At 40.4% G+C, this 22944-nt stretch overlaps 1 protein-coding gene across 2 annotated transcripts in view; it reads left to right on the forward strand.

Annotated features, from left to right (window-relative positions):
* Window positions 1–22944, forward strand: part of ARHGAP10 (Rho GTPase activating protein 10) — a 341466-nt gene that overhangs the window by 289851 nt on the left and 28671 nt on the right. The window lies entirely within an intron of this gene.

The raw sequence follows: 22944 nt of genomic DNA on the forward strand, positions 1-22944 counted from the left end.
TGGATTGGCCTTGGATGTCCTTGTTAAAAGTAGAATTCTCCCCTTGATGGGTTATCTTTCTGATCTAGTATGACAATTCTAGGATGTCTCATTTCTCACAAGTCAAGTAGCGGAGTTTGAACCTGTATTAAACACATTTTGGGGAACAGCCCTGCCTAATGCATGCTACTATTCCCATGCACTGGATCCTTAATGAATTCTCTGATCTCTGTTCACCTTAAAATTCCATTTTTAGTCCCCTTCCTATCTTTATGGAAATCAGTGGAAAAATATTTTCTTCCTACTGTTTCATATATCTGAAGCTTCTCACCAGTTCCTGAACATATTTACTTTATTTATACAGGTTGCTTCCATATTTGTTGTCTGGTTTTTGACATGGTAAAATAACAGTGACTCAGACTTTCTTTTAACAAAGTAGAAATGATGTCAGAAACTATAGGAAATGAATTTGGGAGTACTGTATTTGATACAGGGCACTCCTTTTCAGTACATGTTAGGTCCTGGGTAACATTAGGAGGAAAGACAGCCATGGGTGGAAAGAGATTTTATTGACGTCATAATATCTGCCACGTGGTGGAAACTAGAGCAGCATGAGTATTTCCTGCTTCGTTCAAAGGTTGTGTTTTGAACGGGCTTATATAAGTTAGCAAAACAAACAAATGAAACTCTCTTCCTACTGCAGCATTTCATAATCCCCCTCCCACTTTCAGCCTCGTCCTGTCAACTTCATTCCCAAAGCTGTTGTCCACTACTGTGACAGATGTTGATTCTTGAGGGTATTCCTTCTCTCTTTCCCACCTGTGCTCAGCCCTTCTTGGCTTCAGTCATGAAGCCTGAATGTTTGGTGCATGAGTCTTCCTTGGGTACAGCATCGTTAGAGAAGACACACCAGTTGGGCAGAGAAGTCAAAATACTCTCAGCAAGACCATAGTGGTTATTATTGGGCAGCCCTATTTTAAAAGATGAAAAATACAGAACGACAGGAGAATGGATCCAGGCACAAGGGGAGGGTATACACCACAGCAGTTTTGTTCACCTCCTACTGCTGAAAGAGTCCACCTAATTTTGGTTGAAATCACCCTTCAAAAGTGTAATAGATCATCTTTAGGCTTGAGACCCATTTCTCTGTACCTAGGGTGAGTTTTTATTTGTCAATTCAGTTTCTCATGGGAAAAATGTGATTTTGGAGGCTTTTTCCCCCCAGAAAGTCTTAATGCCAATAAATACTAACAGTAATAGTTAAGAATATTAACTTCTTGGGGAAGGAAAGATGGCGGAGGAGTAGGGGACCCTATTTCAACTGGTCCCCGGAATTGAGCTGGATATCTACCAGACCACTCTAAGCACCCACGAAACCAGCCTGAGATGTAAGAAGATCTGGATCTCTATAAACAGAATATCGCCGGTGGTTGGTTTCGAGGTACGAAGCGGGGAGCCGTGATTCCGCGGGCAGATATTGGAGGATAAACAGCAGCGGGAGGCAGCCTGGCCATGGGGACCCTACATCCCCAGTGAGTGACAGCCTCGCACGCGGGGGACAGGGCAGAGACTCGCAGACCCGTAGCAGTGGGGAAAGGACCTTAGGGCAGCCCCCAGGGCAGAAATCCGGAGCAGCGGGGTCGCACCTGCGAACTGGGGGCGGCTGGCGGTTTTAGAAGCACAAAGGGCAGAGACGTGCCCTGACCCGGAGGCAGGACTGGGGGCGCTGCGGAGGGGCGCACACCCCAGGCCGCTGCAGTTTATAGCAGCATGGACAGAAACGGAGGCAGTGTGGCCTGGAGAGCTCACTGAAGAACAGACTGCGGTCTCTCTGCTCTGAGGTGGAGGGTTGGAAACGGTCTCTTCTGCTCTGACTCGTGGAAGAGACGTGGAAAGCTGCCAGGGAAAGCCGCCAGAGAACAAAAGCCCCCAGAAACTGATTCCCGCTGAGCCCATCCCCCGCCACAGGGGGCAGGGCAACTCTGCCCAAACAGGGTTGCCTGAGTAACAGCGCGGCAGGCCCCTCCCCCAGAAGAGGCTGGGAAAACAAGAGGCCAGCAACCCTAAGGTCCCAAGAAAACAGGTGCATCTTGCTTGGCTTCTGGTCAATAATTTGACTCTATACATTCCCTCAAATACCCATCAACAGAATGACTAGGAGGAGGAGCCCCCAAAATAGAAAAGACTCAGAGATTATGATTTATGCTGCCGATTTACAAATGGATGCAGATATGACCAAGATGTCGGAGATGGAATTCAGGCTAGCAATTGTGAAGACAATGGCTAGAATGGAGAAATCAATTAATGGCAACATAGAGTCTCTAAGGGCAGAAACGAAAGCTGAATTGGCAGAACTTAAAAATGCTATCAATGAGATCCAATCCAATCTAGATAATCTAATAGCTAGGGTAACTGAGGCAGAAGAACGAATAAGCGACCTGGAAGACAATATAATAGATAAAAAGGGAAAAGAGGAGGCCAGGGAAAAACAACTCAGAATCCATGAAAATAGAATCAGAGAAATAAGTGACACCATGAAGTGCTCCAATGTCAGAATAATTGGAATCCCGGAGGGAGTGGAGAGAGAGAGAGGTCTAGAAGATGTATTTGAGCAAATCGTAGCTGAGAACTTCCCTAATCTGGGGAATGAAACAAACATTCGTGTCCTAGAGGCAGAGAGGACCCCTCCCAAGATCAAGGAAAACAGGCCAACACCCTGGCATGTAATAGTAAAACTTGCAAATCTTAGAACCAAGGAAACCATCTTAAGGGCACTTAGGGGGAAGAGATTCCTTACGTACAGAGGGAGGAACATCAGAATAACGTCAGACCTATCCACAGAGACCTGGAAAGCCAGAAAGGTCTGGCAAGACATATTCAGGGTACTCAATAAGAAGACCATGCAGCCAAGAATACTTTATCCAGCAAGGCTTTCATTTAGAATGTATGGAGAGATGCAGAGCTTCCACGACCGGCAGAAACTGAAAGAATATGTGACCACTAAGCAGGCCTTGCAAGAAATATTAAGGGGGGTTCTATAAAAGGAGAAAGACCCCAAGAGTGATATACAACAGAAATTTACAGGGACAATCTATAAAAACAACATCTTCACAGGCAACAGGATGACAATTAATTCATATCTTTCAATAATCACTCTCAACATGAATGGCCTAAATGCTCCCATAAAACGGCACAGGGTTGCAGATTGGATAAAAAGACAGGACCCATCCATATGCTGCCTACAAGAGACTCATTTTGAACCTAAAGATACATCCAGACTGAAAGTGATGGGATGGAGATCCATCTTCCATGCCAGCGGACCTCTAAAGAAAGCTGGGGTATCAATTCTTATATCAGACAAATTAGATTTTAAACTAAAGTCTGTAATTAGAGACACAGAAGGACACTATATCATTCTTAAAGGCTCTATCCAACAAGAAGATCTAACAATTGTAAATATCTATGCCCCAACATGGGAGCAGCCATCTACATAAGCCAACTGTTAACCAAAATAAAGAATCATGTTGATAACAATACATTAATTGTAGGAGACCTCAATACTCCACTCTCAGCAATGGACAGATCACCTAAGCAGAAAATCAACAAGGAGGGGCACCTGGGTGGCTCAGTTGGTTAAGCAGCTGCCTTCGGCTCAGGTTGTAATCCCAGGGTCCTGGGATCGAGTCCCGCATTGGGCTCCTTGCTCGGCGGGGAGCCTGCTTCTCCCTCTCCCTCTGCCTGCCTGCCGCTCCCCCGCTTGTGCTCGCTCTCTCTCACTATCTCCCTCTCTCTGTGTCAAATAAATAAATAAAATGTTTAAAAAAAAACAAGGAAACAAAAGCTTTCAATGATATACACTGGATCAGATGGACCTCATAGATATTTACAGAACATCCCACCCTAAAACAACAGAATACTCATTCTTCTCGAGTGCACATGGAACTTTCTCCAGAATAGACCACATACGGGGTCACAAATCAGGTCTCAAACGATACCAAAAGATTGAGATTACTCCCTGCATATTCTCAGACCACAATCCTTTAAAACTGGAACTCAATCACAAGAAAAAATTTGGCAGAAATTCAAACACTTGGAAGCTAAAGACCACTCTGCTCAGGAATGTTTGGGTCAACCAGGAAATCAAAGAAGAACTTAAACAGTTCATGGAAATCAATGAGAATGAAAACACATCTGTCCAAAACCTATGGGATACTGCAAAGGCAGTCCTAAGGGGGAAATACATAGCCATCCAAGCCTCACTCAAAAAAATAGAAAAATCCCGAATTCACCAACTAACTCTACACCTTAAAGAACTAGAGAAAAAGCAACAAACGATGCCTAAGCCATGCATTAGAAGAGAAATAATTAAAATTAAAGCAGAGATCAATGAATTAGAAACCAGAAACACAGTAGATCAGATAAATGAAACTAGAAGCTGGTTCTTTGAATGAATTAATAAGATCGGTAAACCACTGGCCAGACTTATCCAAAAGAAAAGAGAAAGGACCCAAATTAATAAAATTATGAATGAAAAGGGAGAGAGCACGACTAACACCAAGGAAATAGAAACAATTATTAGAAATTATTATCAACAACTATATGCCAATAAACTGAGCAATCTGGATGAAATGGAGGTCTTCCTGGAAACCTATAAGCTGCCAAGACTGAAACAGGAAGAAATTGACAACCTGAGTAGATCAATAACCGTAACGAGATTGAAGCAGTGATCAAAAACCTCCCAAAAAACAAGAGTCCAGGGCCTGATGGATTCCCTGGGGAATTCTACCAAACATTCAAAGAAGAAATAATACCTATTCTACTGAAGCTGTTTCAAAAAAATAGAAACAGAAGGAAAACTTCCAAACTCATTCTATGAGGCCAGCATTACCTTGATCCCCAAACCAGGCAAAGATCCCATCAAAAAGAATTTCAGACCGATATCCCTGATGAATATGGATTCCAAAATCCTCAACAAAATCCTAGCTAATAGGATCCAACAATACATTAAAAGGATCATCCACCACGACCAAGTGGGATTTATCCCTGGGATGCAAGGGTGGTTCAACATTTGCAAATCAATCAATGTGATAGAACACAATAAGAGGAGGGAGAAGAACCATATGGTCCTCTCAATTGATGCAGAAAAAGCATTTGACAAAACACAGCATCCTTTCCTGATTGAAACTCTTCAGAGTATAGGGATAGAGGGAACATTCCTCAAGTTCTTAAAATCCATCTATGAAAAACCCACAGCGAATATCAATTGCATTCCTGGCTATTTACCCCAAAGACACAGATGTAGTGAAAAGAAGGGCCATATGCACCCCAATGTTCACAGCAGCAATGTCCGCAATAGCCAAACTGTGGAAAGAGCCAAGATGCCCTTCAACAGATAAATGGATAAAGAAGATGTGGTCCATATATACAATGGAATATTACTCAGCCATCAGAAAGGATGAATACCCAACTTTTACATCAACATGGTTGGGACTGGAGGAGATTATGCTAAGTGAAATAAGTCAAGCAGAGAAAGTCAATTATCATATGGTTTCACTTATTTGTGGAACATAAGGAATAGCATGGAGGACATTAGGAGAAGGAAGGGAAAAATGAAGAGGGGGAAATCGGAGGGAGAGATGAACAATGAGAGACTATGGACTCGGAGAAACAAACAGGGTTTGGGCGGGGGGGAGAGGGATTGGCTAGCTCGGTGATGGCTATTAAAGAGGGCATGTACTGCATGGAGCACTGGGTGTTATATGAAAACAATGGATCGTGGATCACCACATCAAAAACTAATGATGTATTGTATGGTGACTAACATAACATAATAAAATTTAAAAAATTTAAAAGAATATTAACATCTTACCTTATGGTATAGCTTGTGTTTATTAATTATAATATACAAGTAATTTCCCTTGAGTCATTCAGTAAAATAAAAAAAATACATCAAATGTATTTCAGTAAATTCTAGTTTTATTGAGAATTTACCATAACTAAATTCTATAATTTAAACAGCCATGATGACTCCCATTTGACTATCAGTATTTTGGAAAATTGTCTATTTAAATATGGCATAAAAATGTTCTGAACCTTTTTTTGTTTTCCAATAAATATTTTAGAGCTATAAGGTTCTCTTGGCATTTTTTTTTTTTGCTGTGTTTCACAGATTTTGATATGAAATGTTTTTATTATCATTGAATTCTAAATCTTTTACAATTTCTATTATGATTTTCTTTTTAACCATATTTAGTTTACCAGCATATGGAAATTGTAAAATCTGTACTTTTGTTTATGAAGATATAAATAGTTTGCAATTTTGATCTGAGAAGACCAAAGTCAATCTTTAGTATTTAAGACCTTAATCTTGCCTAAAATAATCTGTGTTCTTTTTTTTTGTTAAAGTGTCATTGACACACAATGTTACATCAGTTTCAGGTGTACAGCTTGGTAATTCGACAGGTCTCTGCATTAGGCTCTGCTTACTACAAGTGGAGCTACCATCTGTCACCATACCATGTTATTACAATATCATTGACTATATTCTCCATGCTGTACCTTTCATCCCTATGACTTATTCATTCCATAACCGGAAGCCTGAACCCCCCCCCACCCCTCACCCATTTTGCCCATCCTCTTACCCTGTTCCCTTCTGGCAACCACCCGGTCTGTTCTCTGTATTTATAGGTCTGATTCTGCTTTGCTGTTGTTGTTCTATGTGTTTTTTATTGTTATGTTAATCACCATATATTACATCATTAGTTTTTGATGTAGTGTTCCATGATTCATTGTTTGTGCATAACACCCAGTGCTCCATGCAGAACGTGCCCCCTTGAATACCCATCACCAGGCTAACCCATCCCCCCACTCTCCTCCCCTCTAGAGCCCTCAGTTTGTTTTTCAGAGTCTATCGTCTCTCATGGTCCGTCTCCCCCTCTGACTTACTCCCTCATTCTTCCCCTCCTGCTATTTTCTTCTTTTTCTTTTTTCTTAACATATGTTGCATTATTTGTCCCAGAAGTACAGATCTGCGACTCAACAGTCTTGCACAATTCACAGCGCTCACCATAGCACATACCCTCCCCAATGTCTATCACCCAGACACCCCATCCCTCCCACCCCCCACCACTCCAGCAACCCTCAGTTTGTTCCTGAGATTAAGAATTCCTCATATCAGTGAGGTCATATGATACATGTCTTTCTCTGATTGACTTATTTCGCTCAGCATAACACCCTCCAGTTCCATCCACGTCGTTGCAAATGGCAAGCTGTCATTCCTTTTGATGGCTGCATAATATTCCATTGTGTATATATACCACATCTTCTTTATCCATTCATCTGTCGATGGACATCTTGGCTCTTTCCACAGTTTGGCTATTGTGGACATTGCTGCTATAAATATTGGGGTGCACGTACCCCTTCGGATCCCTACATTTGTATCTTTGTGGTAAATACCCAGTAGTGCAATTGCTGGATCGAATGGTAGCTCTATTTTCAACTGATTGAGGAACCTCCATACTGTTTTCCAGAGGGGTTGCACCAGCTTGCATTCCCACCAACAGTGTAGGAGGGTTCCCCTTTCTCCCCATCCCCGCCAACATCTGTCGTTTCCTGACTTGTTCATTTTAGCCATTCTGACGGGTGTGAGGTGGTATCTCATTGAGGTTTTGATTTGGATTTCCCTGATGCCGAGCGATGTTGAGCACTTTTTCATGTGTCTGTTGGCCATTTGGATGTCTTCTTTGGAAAAATGTCTGTTCATGTCTTCTGCCCATTTCTTGATTGGATTATTTGTTCTTTGGGTGTTGAGTTTGATAAGTTCTTTATAGATTTTGGATACTAGCCCTTTATCTGATATGTCATTTGCAAATATTTTCTCCCATTCTGTCGGTTGTCTTTTGGTTTTGTGGACTGTTTCTTTTGCTGTGCAAAAGCTTTTTATCTTGATGAAATCCCAATAGTTCATTTTTGTCCTGGCTTCCCGTGCCTTTGGTGATGTTTCTAGGAAAAAGCTGCTGCGGCTGAGGTCGAAGAGGTTGCTGCCTGTGTTCTCCTTTAGGATTTGGATGGACTTCTGTCTCACATTTAGGTCTTTCAACCATTTGGAGTCTATTTTTTTGTGTGGTGTAAGGAAATGGTCCAGTTTCATTCTTCTGCATGTGGCTGTCCAATTTTCCCAACACCATTTGTTGAAGAGACTGTCTTTTTTGCCATTGGACATTCTTTCCTGCTTTGTCAAAGATAAGTTGACCGTAGAGTTGAGGGTCCATTTCTGGGCTCTCTGTTCTGTTCCATTGATCTATGTGTCTGTTTTTGTGCCAGTACCATACTGTCTTGATGATGACAGCTTTGTAATAGAGCTGGAAGTCCGGAATTGTGATGCCGCCAGCTTTGCTTTTCTTTTTCAAGATTCCTCTGGCTATTCGGGGTCTCTTCTGGTTCCATACAAATTTTAGGATTATTTGTTCCATTTCTTTGAAAAAAGTGGATGGTATTTTGATGGGGATTGCATTGAATGTGTAGATTGCTCTAGGTAGCATTGACATCTTCACAATGTTGGTTCTCCCAATCCATGAGCATGGAACGTTTTTCCATTTCTTTGTGTCTTCTTCAATTTCTTTCCTGAGTATTTTATAGTTTTCTGAGTACAGATCCTTTGCCTCTTTGGCTAAATTTATTCCTAGGTATCTTATGGTTTTGGGTGCAGTTGCAAATGGGATCGACTCCTTGATTTGTCTCTCTTCTGTCTTGTTGTTGGTGTATAGGGATGCCACTGATTTCTGTGCATTGATTTTATATCCTGCTACTTTACTGAATTCGTGTATGAGTTCTAGCAGTTTGGGGGTGGAGTCTTTTGGGTTTTCCACATAAGGTATCATATCATCTGCAAAGAGTGAGAGTTTGACTTCCTCTTTGCCGATTTGGATGCCTTTGATTTCTTTTTGTTGTCTGATTGCTGTGCATTGATTTTATATCCTGCTACTTTACTGAATTCCTGTATGAGTTCTAGCAGTTTGGGGGTGCTAGATTTCTGTGCATTGATTTTATATCCTGCTACTTTACTGAATTCCTGTATGAGTTCTAGCAGTTTGGGGGTGGAGTCTTTTGGGTTTTCCACATACAGTATCATATCATCTGCAAAGAGTGAGAGTTTGACTTCCTCTTTGCCGATTTGGATGCCTTTGATTTCTTTTTGTTGTCTGATTGCTGTGGCTAGGACTTCTAATACTATGTTGAACAGCAGTGGTGATAGTGGACATGCCTGCCGCGTTCCTGACCTTAGGGGAAAAGCTCTCAGCTTTTCCCCATTGTGAATGATATTCGCTGTAGGTTTTTCATAGATGGCTTTTATGATATTGAGGTATGTACCCTCTATCCCTATACTCTGAAGAGTTTTGATCAAGAAAGGATGCTGTACTTTGTCAAATGCTTTTTCTGCATCTATTGAGAGGATCATATGATTCTTGTTCTTTCTTTTGTTAATGTATTATATCACGTTGATTGATTTGCGGATGTTGAACCATCCTTGCAGCCCGGGGATAAATCCCACTTGGTCGTGGTGAATAATTCTTTTAATGTACTGTTGGATCCTATTGGCTCTTAGTTTGGTGAGAATTTTTGCATCCGTGTTCATCAAGGATATTGGTCTGTAATTCTCCTCTTTGATGGGGTCTTTGTCTGGTTTTGGGATCAAGGTAATGCTGGCCTCATATATGAGTTTGGAAGTTTTCCTTCCATTTCTATTTTTTGGGACAGTTTCAGGAGAATAGGTATGAATTCTTCTTGAAATGTTTGGTAGAATTCCCCTGGGAAGCCATCTGGCCCCGGGCTTTTGTTTGCTGGGAGATTTTTGGTGACTGCTTCAATTTCCTTAGTCGGTATAGGTCTGTTCAGGTTTTCTGTTTCTTCCTGGTTCAATTTTGGTAGTTGATACATCTCTAGGAATGCACCCATTTCTTCCAGGTTATCTAATTTGCTGGCATAGAGTTGCTCCTAATATGTTCTTAGAATTGTTTGTATTTCTTTGGTGTTGGTTGTGATCTCTCCTCTTGCATTCATGATTTTGTTGATTTGGGTCATTTCTCTTTTCTTTTTGATAAGTCTGGCCAGGGGTTTATCAATCTTGTTAATTCTTTCAAAGAACCAGCTCCTAGTTTCATTGATCTGTTCTACTGTTCTTTTGGTTTCTAGTTCATTGATTTCTGCTTTGATCTTTATTATTTCTCTTCTCCTGCTGGGTTTAGACTTTTATTTGCTGTTCTTTCTCCAGCTCCTTTAGGTGTAGGGTTAGGTTGTGTATTTGAGACCTTTCTTGTTTCTTGAGAAAGGCTTGTATTGCTATATACTTTTCTCTCAGGACTGCCTTTGCTGTATCCCAAAGATTTTGAACAGTTGTGTTTTCATTTTCATTGGTTTCCATGAATTTTTTAAATTCTTCTTTAATTTCCTGGTTGGCCCATTCATTCTTTAGTAGGATGCTCTTTAGCCTCCATGTATTTGAGTTCTTTCCGACTTTCCTCTTGTGATTGAGTTCTAGTTTCAAAGCATTGTGGTCTGAAAACATTCAGGGAATGATCCCAATCTTTTGGTACCGGTTGAGACCTGATTTGTGACCTAGGATGTGATCAATTCTGGAGAATGTTCCATGGGCACTAGAGAAGAATGTGTATTCCGTTGCTTTGGGATGGAATGTTCTGAATACGTCTGTGAAGTCCATTTGGTCCAGTGTGTCATTTCAAGTCTTTATTTCCTTGTTGATCTTTTGCTTAGATGATCTGTCCATTTCAGTCAGGGGGGTGTTAAAGTCCCCCACTATTATTGTATTGTTGTCAATGTGTTTCTCTGCTTTTGTTATTAATTGCCTTATATAATTGGCTGGTCCCATGTTAGGGGCATAGATATTTACAATTGTTAGATCTTTTTGTTGGATAGACCCTTTAAGTAGGATATAGTGTCCTTCCTCATCTCTTATTACAGTCTTTGTTTTAAAATCTAATTTGTCTGATATAAGGATTGCCACCCCAGCTTTCTTTTGGTGTCCATTAGCATGGTAAATGGTTTTCCACCCCCTCACTTTCAATCTGGGGGTGTCTTTGGGTCTAAAATGAGTCTCTTGCAGACAGTATACTGATGGGTCTTGTTTTTGAATCCAATCTGATCGCCTGTGTCTTTTGATTGGGGCATTGAGCCCATTTACATTCAGGGTAACTATTGAAAGGTATGAATTTAGTGCCATTGTATTGCTTGTAAGGTGACTGTTACTGTATATTGTCTGTGTTCCTTTCTGATCTATCCTGCTTTTAGGCTCTCTCTTTGCTTAGAGGACCCCTTTCAATATTTCTTGGAGGGCTGGTTTCGTGTTTGCAAATTCCTTTAGTTTTTGTTTGTCCTGGAAGCTTTTGATCTCTCCTTCAATTTTCAATGACAGCCTTGCTGGATATAGTATTCTTGGCTGCATATTTTCTCATTTAGCGGTGTGAAGATATCTTGCCAGTCCTTTCTGGCCTGCCAGGTCTCTGTGGATAGGTCTGTTGCCAATCTAATGTTTCTACCATTGTAGGTTACATGTCTCTTCTCCCGAGCTGCTTTCAGGATTTTCTCTTTGTCTCTGAGACTCGTAAGTTTTACTATTAGAGGTCGGGGTGTTGACCTATTTTTATTGATTTTGAGAGGGGTTCTCTGTGCCTCCTGGATTTTGATGCCTGTTTCCTTCCTCACATTAGGGAAGTTCTCTGCTATTATTTGCTCCAATAACTTCTGCCCCTCTCTCTCTCTCTTTCTTCTTCTTCTAGGATCCCAATTATTCTAATGTTGTTTCGTCTTATCGTATCACTTATCTCTCGAAATCTGCCCTCGTGATCCTGTAGTTGTTTCTCTCTCTTTTTCTCAGCCTCTCTATTTTCCATCATTTGGTCTTCTATTTCACTGATTCTCTCTTCTGCCTCATTTATCCTAGCAGTTAGTGCCCCCATTTTTGATTGCACCTCATCAATAGCCTTTTTGATTTCGACTTGGTTAGATTTTAGTTCTTTTATTTCTCCAGAAAGGGTTTCTCTAATAACTTCCACGCTTTTTTCAAGCCCAGCTTGTATCTTTAAAGTCATGATTCTGAACTCTAGGCCCGACATCGTACTAATGTCCGTATTGAGTAGGTCCCTGGGTGACGGTACTATCTCTTGTTCTTTTTGTTGAGGTGATTTTGTTCGTCTTTTCATTTTGTCCAGAGGAGAATAGATGAATGAGAGAACAAAATGCTAACAGGTTAACAACGTCCCCAGAAAATATACTCTATACAAATCAAAGACCTGAAACCAGGGGAAAAGAAAGGGAAATAAAGAAAAAAGAAAGAGAAAAAAAAAAGATAAAAAAGATAAAAACAAAAACAGAACAATAGAAAAAAAACCAAATATGATCAAATATGATCAGGCTAGTGCATAGATCAGTGCCACACACTAGATTTTGGGCCTATTTTGGTCTGTTAGAAAAAAGTGCCTCCTAAAATTTTAAAGGAAGAAAGTCATATATGTACAAAATAAGGGTCGATACAATGAAGGGATGGCAGATGACTGTAAAGATGAAAATTATAAAAGATTTTATAAAAGGAATTGATAAGATAAGTTTTTTGAAAAAAGAAGAAGATTTAAAAAAAAAAGATAAAAGGGAGAGAATGCGGTCAGGCAGCAGACTAGAACAAAGCCATACACTAGTGATTTAGGGTATATTTTGGTCTGTTAGAAGAAAATATATCTCAAAATTTTAAAGCGAGAACAACTTATAAATATCTGCCAAAAATGAGGGTAACTACTATGAAGGGATAAAATATGACTCTAAAAATGAAAAATAAAAAATGTTTTTTTTTAAAAAGGGATTGATAAGATGTTGGTTGAAAAAGGGAAAAAGAAAAATTAAAAAAAAACAGTTAAAATAATCAACTTTGATGAACTAATGAATCATGGTAAAAAAAAAAAAAGCCATGAATTCTATGTGCAGTATTCCCCTAGCGCTGGAGTTCTCCCATTCTCCTTGATCAGTAAACTTGATCTTGGCTTGCTGGCTGTTCCTGCTGATCTTCTGGGGGAGAGGCCTGTTGCTGTGGTTCCCAAATGTCTTTGCCGGAGCCTGAATTGCCCCGCTCTTGTCGTTCTGGTCTGAGCAAGGTGCTCGGGTTTGCTCTCAGGAGCTTTTGTTCCCTGCAAGCTCTCGGTACAGCTTTGGAGGACCAGGGCGAAAATGGTGGCCTCCCAATCTCCGCCTGGAGGAGCTGAGAACTCGGGGCCCCGCTCCTCAGTGCGCCCCCAGAGAAAAGCAGTCACTCCCGTGTCCCTGGTCTCCGGCCGCACTCCGTGCTCACCCGGCCTATGACCGAGCGTTGCTATCTCTGGCACCCGACCCCGTGTGGAGTCTCCAAACCCAGCAGATCCCTGCGGTGCGTTCCCGTGCCGCTCCTCCCGGGGGAGGAAGGGGAGTCTCCCTGGATCTGCTGCTTGTTGGGTCCCTGCTGGAGGAGCAGTGGCCCGACTGGGCCGCCGATCACAGTTTATGGCAACCCCAAGCTGAGAGCCCCCGTCTCGGCTCCGTCTCTGCAGCCAGCTTCCCCGCTCCGATACCTGGGAGCTCTGCTGCATCCAGGCACCCCCGGTCTTTCTGTGACCCCAAGGGTCCTGAGACCACACTGTCCTGGGAGGATTCTACCCCCCGCTTATCCACCACAGCGACGTCCGTCAGCGGAGCCAACTTCTCAAAATTCCGATTTTGTGCTCCGCGGCTCTATCACTTGCCAGAAGCGGCCACGGAGGCCCCCTCCCCCGCCGTCGATCCTCCCGAATATCGCCTCGGATTCACGTCTCCGCATGTCCTACCTTCCAGTAAGTGGTTGCTTCTCTGTTCAGAGAGTTGTTGCTACTCTCCTCTTCGATCTCCTGTTGAGTTCGTAGGTGTTCAGAATGGTTTGATCCCTATTCAGCTGAATTCCTGAGACCAGATGAAATCTAGGTCTCCTACTCCTCTGCCATCTTGCTCCGTCACCTGTTCTTTGTGTTTTTAAAGAATATATATCCCATGTATTGCAGCATGTGTGTGTGAAATAGATTACCTTTGTATCGTTGAGTACAGATATCTCTCTCTCTCTGTTTTTTTTTTGGCCTGCCTGATAGCATCTGAGAGGAGTGTGTTAAAATCTCCAATTACAATTGTTGATTTTTCTGTTTTTCCTTACAGTTCCACTTGTTGCTTGAGGCTGTATCATTAGGTGCTTATCTTCTTGTTAGATCATCTTGTCCCTTTATAATATAAAATGCCTTTCTTTGTCTCTCACTTTATTGAGATCATTATCATAATATTTACCTACTACATCTGTTATTTTTTTACTTTCAGCCTTTTTTTAAGCTTTTTTTTGTAGTCAACATATTGTAGGATTTAAAAAATACATTTGGAAAGTCACTGCCTTTTAACTGTTCAGTTTAATCCACTTATGTTTTTGTATTTACCATTATGTTAGGACTTATGTCATTTTATAATTTTTATTTAATAAACTTTGATATGTTTTTTCTTGCTTGCTTTTTCTTCAAAAAAGCAAATGTCCTTTTGTTTCCAATATTGTTTTTGTTCCTAAGGTGTTTGCTCTTATTTTGGGATGTCTCATATATCTCTTGATTTCTTAAACTTAATTATGTGTTTCTCTCCCCACCCCTTATAATAAGACAAAGAATTTAATGCCCTCTCCTCTGCCTCTGGGCTCCCCTCCCCTACCATGTTGATATTTTCCAGAATTTTAGTTCAGTTTAATTATGTTTTAATTATCAGTTTAATTATGTTTTAATTATCAGTTTAATTATGTTTTTACCTTTTGTCCTAGTATTTTTAGAAGGTAACAATACACATTATCAAGTTTGTTGAACATCCCGTATTATTTCTTTTATTTAAACACTTAACTATTTTCTTTAAGAGTGTTCATCAATGTAGTTCTTTGTGTGGCAAACCTTGTGTATTTTTATGTCTAATAATACATTTATTATGGTCTCACATTTGAATGGCAGGTTGGCATTTTGAATATATAATTCTTTGCTCAAAATTCTTTAATACTTTAAAAATATTACTTCATTATTGTGCATTCAGAGTTGCTGTTGAGAACTCTGATGTCAGTCTGGTTCTTTTTTTGTATGATCTGCTTTTTATATCAGGAAGCTTTTTGTTTTTTTCTTTGTATTTGATATTCTCAAAGTTTGCAATAATGTATTTTATATGCAATATTTTCTTTTCTTTTCTTTTCTTATTTCTTTTCTTTTCTTTTTTCTTTTCTTTTCTTTTCTTTTCTTTTCTTTTCTTTTCTTTTCTTTTCTTTCTTTTCTTCCTTCCCTTCCTTTCCTTCCTTTCCTTTCTTTCCTTTCATTACTTTCATTACTTTTAAATTTTAATTTTAATTCCAGTTACCATACAGTGTTATTTTACTTTCAGGTGTACAATACAGTGATTCAATAATCCCATATGTCACCCAGTGCTCATGGTAACAAGTGTACTCCTTAATCCCCATCACCAATTTCATCCATCTCCCCACCCCTCCTCTCTGGTAACCATCAGTTTGTTTGCTATTGTTAAGAGTCTGTTTCTTGGTTTGTCTCCCCCCACCCTTTTTTTTAACCTTTGCTCATTTGTTTCTTAAATTCCACATATGAGTGAAACCATATGGTATTTGTCTTTCTCTGGTTTTTTCACTTAGTATTATACTCTCCAGCTCCATCCATGTTGTTGCAAATGGCAAGATTTTATTCTTTTTATATTCTTTTTTTGTGGCTGAATAATATTCATATATATATATTCCATATATATTATATATAGTCTATATATATATTCCATATATATAATATATATATTATATATATATAATATATATATAAAATCTCTATCCATTCATCACTTGATGGACACTTGGGCTGCTTCCATATCTTGGCTATTGTAAATGTTACTATAAACATGGAGGTGCATGTATCTCTTTGAATTAGTGTTTTTGTATTCTTTTGGTAAATAGTGTGATTACTGGATCATAGGGTAGTTCTATTTTTAATTTTTTGAGGAACCTCCATACTGTTTTCCACAGTGGCTGCACCAGTTTGCATTCTCACCAACAGTGCGGGAGGGTTCCCCTTTCTCCACATCCTCACTAACACCTGTTTTTTTTTGTGTTGTTGATTTTAGCCATTCTGATAGGTGTGAGGTGATATCTCATTGTACTTTTGATTTGCATTTCCCTGATGGTAAGTGATGATGAACATCTTTTTTTTGTGTCTGTTGGACATCTGGTTGTCTTCTTTGGAGAAATATCTGTTTCATGTTTTCCGCTCATTTTTAATTGGATTATTTGTTTTTGGGGTGTTGAATTTTATAAGTTCTTTATATATTTTGGATACTAACCCTTTATCGGATGTGTCATTTGCCAATATCTTCTCCCATTCCACAGGGTGCCTTTTAGTTTTGTTGTTTACTTGACTGTGCAGAAAGTTATTTTGATGTAGTCCCAATAATTTATATTTGCTTTTGCTTTCCTTGCCTCAGGAGACATACTTAGAAAAAAGTTGCTTTGGCCAATGTCAAAAAAGTTACTACCTGTGTTTTCTTTTAGGATTTTTATGTTTTCAGGTCTCATATTTAAGTCTTTAATCCATTTTGAATTTATTTTTGTGTATGGTATAAGAAAGTGGTCCAGTTTCTTTCTTTTGCATGTTGCTGTCCAATTTTTCCAGCACCATTTGTTGAAAAGAATATCTTTTGCCCTTTGGATAGTCTTTTCTGCTTTGTTGAAGATTAATTGACCATATAACTGTTGCTTTATTTCTGGGTTTTCTATATTATTCCATTGATCTGTGTGTCTATTTCTGTGTCAGTACCATATTTTTGATTATTACAGCTTTGTAATATAAGTTGGAGTCTGGAATTGTGATGCCTCCAGCTTTGCTTTTCTTTTTCAAGACAGCTTTGTCTATTTGGGGTCTTTTGTGGTTCCATATAAATTTTAGGATTGTTTGTTCTAGATCTGTGAAAAATGCTGTTGGTATTTTGATAGGGATTGCATTGAATCTGTAGATTGGTTTGGATAAGTATAGACATTTAATAATACTTGTTCTTCTAATCCATGAGTATGAAATGTCTTTCCTTTGTGTAATATTTCTTTTATTCCCCTGTTTGGCACTCGGAGTTCTTTGAATTGAGGTCTCTGAAGTTCCTTTAATTTTGAGGAATTAGTTGTTGTTTCTTTAAGTATCCCTTCCTCTCAATTTATTTCTTCTTTTGGGACCTGGATGTTGGCAATTTCACTTTCATTCTATATTACAAAGCTCTAAATATTTTTGTATTTGTTGAGTTTGCTGTCTTAGTTTTCTTTGTGTTTTAGAATTGTATAATTCTCTCATAAAGGAGGATTTTGTGTGTGTAGTTATGGTTGTGATGAGTTGGAACCTCCTTCTCTCTCTTTCTCTTTTCTACTCCCTCTCTGGCTCTTGCCTCAACCTAAATGCTTTGTTTCACAACCAGGTCTTATTCCTGCTCATAAATCACATCCTGGGGATGGGATGGGAGGGGTAGGCACGTCACGTCTGGTTTCCCAGGCAAGTGGGGAACTCAGTCATAGATTTTGGGCTTCCATTTAGTGTGAAGAGCTCTCCCAACCCCCAGTTCCACATGGTGAGCCTGGTTCTAGCCCCTTGCCCCATGCCTGGTGGATTACAGGTACTTGGAACATCACAGGATTTAAATGTCTGTCTGGTTTTCATAGGTCCTAGAGCCAGGTTTATGGCTCTAGGAGTATGGTTTATGCTCCCACTGACCTCTGAAACTGTGTTCCCCTTCTGTTTCACAGATAGGTCTAACAAAATGTGGAGTGCGGTTATAGCTTTGTATTTATTTTAAAAATATTATTTTATCATTTTGTTGTTGTTGGTGGTGACAGCATATTTAATTTACACTTAAATTTTCATTGCCCTCTTGAGTGGAAATTTCCTGACCAGCCTTTATTATAAAAGTGTTGCCGTGGTGTTATAAGTGCAGTTACTTTATTCTCAGTAAATGCTTCTTTGATCCTAGTGATGAACTGTTTGATATTTAGAAGTACCTACGATTCCCCCAACCTGACATGGGGCGTACGTGTGTGTCAGTGGAGATGTAGGTGTGGTCTGCGGTTGACTTCCAGTGAGCCCAGATGCACAACTGTGAGGCTCACTAGAATGACGTTCAATTAGTACACTGGATCTTTTCTTTCTATGCTTTTTTTCTGTCCCACTTTCCTTTTCTTCCTTACTTCTAATACATAAAGCAGGATGTTTAAGAGAGAAAAACATGGAATATTCTTGCTGCTGTGGAGACAATTCATTCCTGAGGAATAACCTAAAACTTCTCTGGTTCCTTAATGGAGGCACACATTTTAGGCTAACGTGGAAAACAGCAGGGAAGAGATTCAAAGGGAACTATCCCTGACTTCTTAACAGTTAGGAAGTATATTTGAGAGGAAGACAAGAAGGAAATGAATGAAATGGAAGTGGAAACTCAAAGCCTTGTTCCCTCCAACAATGCAGAAGCACTTCTACTTACATGAAATGACCAGAGATGAGTAGGGAGAATCATTTGTCGTCATCAGAACAAGAAAGTTCAACTACTAGCGTGAAAGTCTGTCCATCTATTAGCCTGGTGATGGGTATTAAAGAGGGCACGTTCTGCATGGAGCACTGGGTGTTATATGCAAACAATGAATCATGGAACACTACATCAAAAACTAATGATATACTGTATGGTGATTAACATAATATAATAAAAAAATTAACGAGATGAACGTCCTCTGCATTGTTAGATATGGTACAGCTGTCAAGTTCTTGTTTCCTCTTGCTCTAATTTTCTGCCAGTCTTTGAAGTTTCAGTCTATCATGAAAATAAAACACTGTTCATGTCCGCAGGGTCTTAAAAAAAAAAATCAGACTAAATAGTGAAATGTAGTAGCCATCATGAAAGGCATGACTTCTTGCATGCTTTTTTGCCCACTTTTTATGAAAACGTATGCCTGTGAGGGAATCCTAAATATTTGCAAAATGACTTCGTATTTATCATCATGACGACAGCAACAGTCACCGCCAGCGCCACCCCTGCCAATAATCTTGCTTTAAGGAGAAGCCTGCTCCTTGCATCTGAGGCTTCTCCAAGGTTCTCTTACATTTCTACATCTCTTCCTTTGTGTACTCCATCCAGTGCCGTGACTTCAGTTCTACCTATGTGACACTCAACTCAAGACAGCTGTCCCCAACCTCTTTCCTGAGCTCAGGGGTTGTATAACCAGCTCTCCTCTGGGTATTTTCACCTGGATTTTTTATTGACACCTGTAGCCCAAGATGTCTACAACTGGTCTTATTATCTCTCACACCCAATTTGTTCCTTGCTTTTTACTTCCTATAATTCTACCGTTCGCCTTGTTGACTAAGCCAAGAACTTGAGGGTCATGTTAGGTTCCTCTCCCACCCTTCACCTTTATTCACAGAGTTCTAGTTGACTGTGCTACTGAATATCTCTTGAATCCATTCTCTGGATCTTGTCACTTTAGTACTTCACCCCTGCAATAACTTCCCAACGCCTATGGAACAAAGTCAGGTACCTTAATGTTTCATGTATCACCCCACTTCGTATTCTTACTCTCCACCTTTGCCCTTATTCTCCAGCTAAATCCAACCATCCATAGCTCTGGAAACTGCCACATTCTCTCTTGTTTCTATGCTTTCAACCATGATATTTGCTCTATCAGGGGTTCTTACCTTGCAAGTTTGGCAGTAATTTCTTCCTTTTTCTGTTGCCTGATTCCCATGTCTTTCTCCCTCCACCACTGGCAGGTTTGGAAACTTCTTTCTGTGGATCTCAAAGCTGCTTGATAAAATCGTAGTATGGCTGACACCACCTTCTGCTGTGTTTGTCTTTACCTTACTGTCCTCAGCACTGTACTGTGAGCACCTTTGGGTTAGGGACTGATTCTTCAGCTTTATAACTCAGCAGCCGTGATGTGCCTTGTACGTAAATAGAGGCTTAGGAAATACTTTATTGATTGAATAAAGAAGGTGAAAGATATTTGTGGCTTCAAAGGGGAGAAGATGATAATGGAAGCTGTGTGCAGATTTTGTAACAATACTTTGAGGCTTATAGATTTTGTTTTTCTCCTCCTTCGTTCCTAGAGGCACTGGCTTTCCATATTCATAATATTTCATGTGGCAGTGAGTCCACAGTATTTCCTGAAGATTCCTGGTTTGCCTGGCCCTGCATTATGTCCTCTAAGAATTACCGAGACTGAGGCCTGGTCTCCACCCTCAAAAAATGCATAATGGAAATGAGGAATTAAAACCAGGTCATGAAACCATTAGAGGATAGCGAATGCAAACTTGCTTGCTGCATCTCGTTGTGAGAAAGGAGAGAAGAAGTGGAACAGGTAGCTGGCAAGTGCTTTGTGGAGAAGGTGGGAATGAAGCTGGATGCTGTGAAGAACTCGTTTTCTCTTCTAGGTGGTGGTAGTTCTATTTCTAGTGAGTTTCTTCTCTGGGAGTCTCTTCATAATGAAAGTCCTTCAGCACCATTTCTGCTCACTTACCAGAACAGCCTTTTTACTCACAGGTGATTTGTCTGTCTCTGGGTGCCTGTTAAAGGGTAGCACCTATGGGAAGAGGTTGTGTGACACTCAGAAGAAATGGAAGGTGAGAAACGATGAGAGTATCTGACTTTAATTCTCAAGTACAAATCAGTTTCATAGGCTTTAAAATCTTTAGCCCAGAAATCATTTGGACGTAGAGGTTTTTTTTTGGAAAAATTTTTATTATTTTCATACTAGTTAAAAAGTCCTGGTTTGATTTGGGGGAACTAAAGTTTCAGAAATGGTTATAAGTACTTAATGTTTATGTGCCTGAGATGTTCTGTGCCCGTTTTCTTGAATTCAGTGATGCTCAAATAGATAAGCTCATTCCAGAACAGTGAAGGAGAAAGGAAATCTGTGCGCACAGAAAGTAGGGTGAGGTATCTGTTCATTTGATCAGTTTGTGTAAACATATTCCCTTCTACCAACATTCTTTTCACTTGAGGGTTCAGATGGCTACTGTTTGGCAGGACAGGAGAGAGAAATTCTCATAATAGAAGGCATTTAATATGTTGAATGGCCGTTTGTGCTGTGTCGGTCTGCTGGGGAAAAGGATCTGAGGCACTGTGGATGAGCTAGTGTGTCTGGTTGTAAAAACATTTCAGGCATCTTTTGGAAGTAACATTAGACCCTTGCTTCTCACTTCCCCAAAGTTGCTTCTCATTGAAAGGCTTCTCCTTGTAGGAATGAGTCAGGGAATAACTGGTCCCAGACTCTCATTTGCTGTTTTTGCTATGTCATGCCCTGCCCTAGAGACAGGGCATGAGGCCCAGAGAGCAGAGGGCCGGGATCCAGCCTGCTGGCTGGGAAGCTGCCTCTGTCTGACTCACTGTTGCGGTGATCCTGCTCTGCTTCAGAGCTGACCATATTTTGCTACTTCTAGCCAAGCCCCGATTTGGCAGCTATTGTATAGGTACCTGTTCAGGAGTTCCTGGGGAAGCTAGAGCTCCAGCCCCTCGTTCTTGGGCGTATTCACAGAACAGAACTGGATGGATTTGAACTATCCAGACATAGGAGGAGAAGTAGCCTTAGTTTCAAAGTGGACTGTAGCCCAGAATGAAAATAAATCAAAAGGAAATCCTATCAGTGGTTATGGTTTCTTTGCCTGAAAGCTGGCCCATGTATTTGGGGCTGAGTTACTCCGATTAGCTAAATACTTTTGTGGTGAAGGGCTATGGAAAAAGTGACTTCACCAAAAGAGGAATCATATAGTATTCTAGACTGCACATTTGCAAATGGGCACCGAGCAAGCCTTCACAGGGACACTGAGAGCAGGGAGAAGACCTGCCCACAGAGGTTGCATTCATCTCTTGTTGCAACTTCTCTCTCACCTTCCCCGATGACAACACACTTGAGGAAAGAAAAAGCTCAGAAAACTCTCGTTTACCAGAATCTTCTGCCCATGATCATCCTGGTAGTTCCTCCTAACTACCCCCATAAAGAATTCCTTTTTTTTAATTATGTTAATCACCATACATTACATCATTAGTTTTTGATGTAGTGTTCCATAATTCATTGTTTGCGTATAACACCCAGTGCTCCATGCAGAACGTGCCCTCTTTAATACCCATACCCCACCCCCCACCGCTCTAGAACCCTCAGTTTGTTTTTCAGAGTCCATAGTCTCCAACGGTTCATCTCCCCCTCCGATTCCCCCCCCCTTCATTCTTCCCCTCAAGAATTCCTTTTTCCAGCCATCACCACCATCTGTAACTCCTACCTCCCTGAATTCAACTTTTCTAGATCTCCATTTCTAAGATCCTCTCTCTTAGCCTGAGTTGTAAGCTGGGTCAGAATTAAATAAGAGTTATCTCCTACAATCAATTTTCAAGGTTAGCATCTTGGGATCTAGCTTAATCAGAGCCCAGAATTTCTCTTGTGCTCATTATTAGTAGAATTGGAAATCCATCTGAGATGGTGTTCTGAGAGCAAGTTCCTTGCTATTCCTGGCGTTCATGCATACTCTCTTTCTAGACCTGGGACTAATGGACTTAAGGAAAAATGAAGGTTTAATCAGCTAGAAGCTGTTTGTGGCTGGAGTCTGGTCCTTCAGGTTGTGTATCATCTGCTTCCATGGCAGTTTCTTGATCTACTGTTGTGACCCATCATCTGTAAAATAAAGGTCAAACCAGTGCCTCTTGATAGAATATTGCTACCTCTGCAAGGCACCTTGGAGCAGTTAATATTTTGATGGGGACTATGAATGTGGCCAGAGGGTCCCAGCTCTGATGGCTGCTGTTCTGGTATGTTATGGTAGGAGCACCAGGAAGATAAGGAGACCAGTTGAGGAAAACAGCTGCTCTTGTGAGCTCTCTTTTCCATTC

The sequence above is a fragment of the Zalophus californianus genome, chromosome 2, assembly GCF_009762305.2.
Source record: "Zalophus californianus isolate mZalCal1 chromosome 2, mZalCal1.pri.v2, whole genome shotgun sequence".
Lineage (NCBI taxonomy): Eukaryota > Metazoa > Chordata > Mammalia > Carnivora > Otariidae > Zalophus > Zalophus californianus.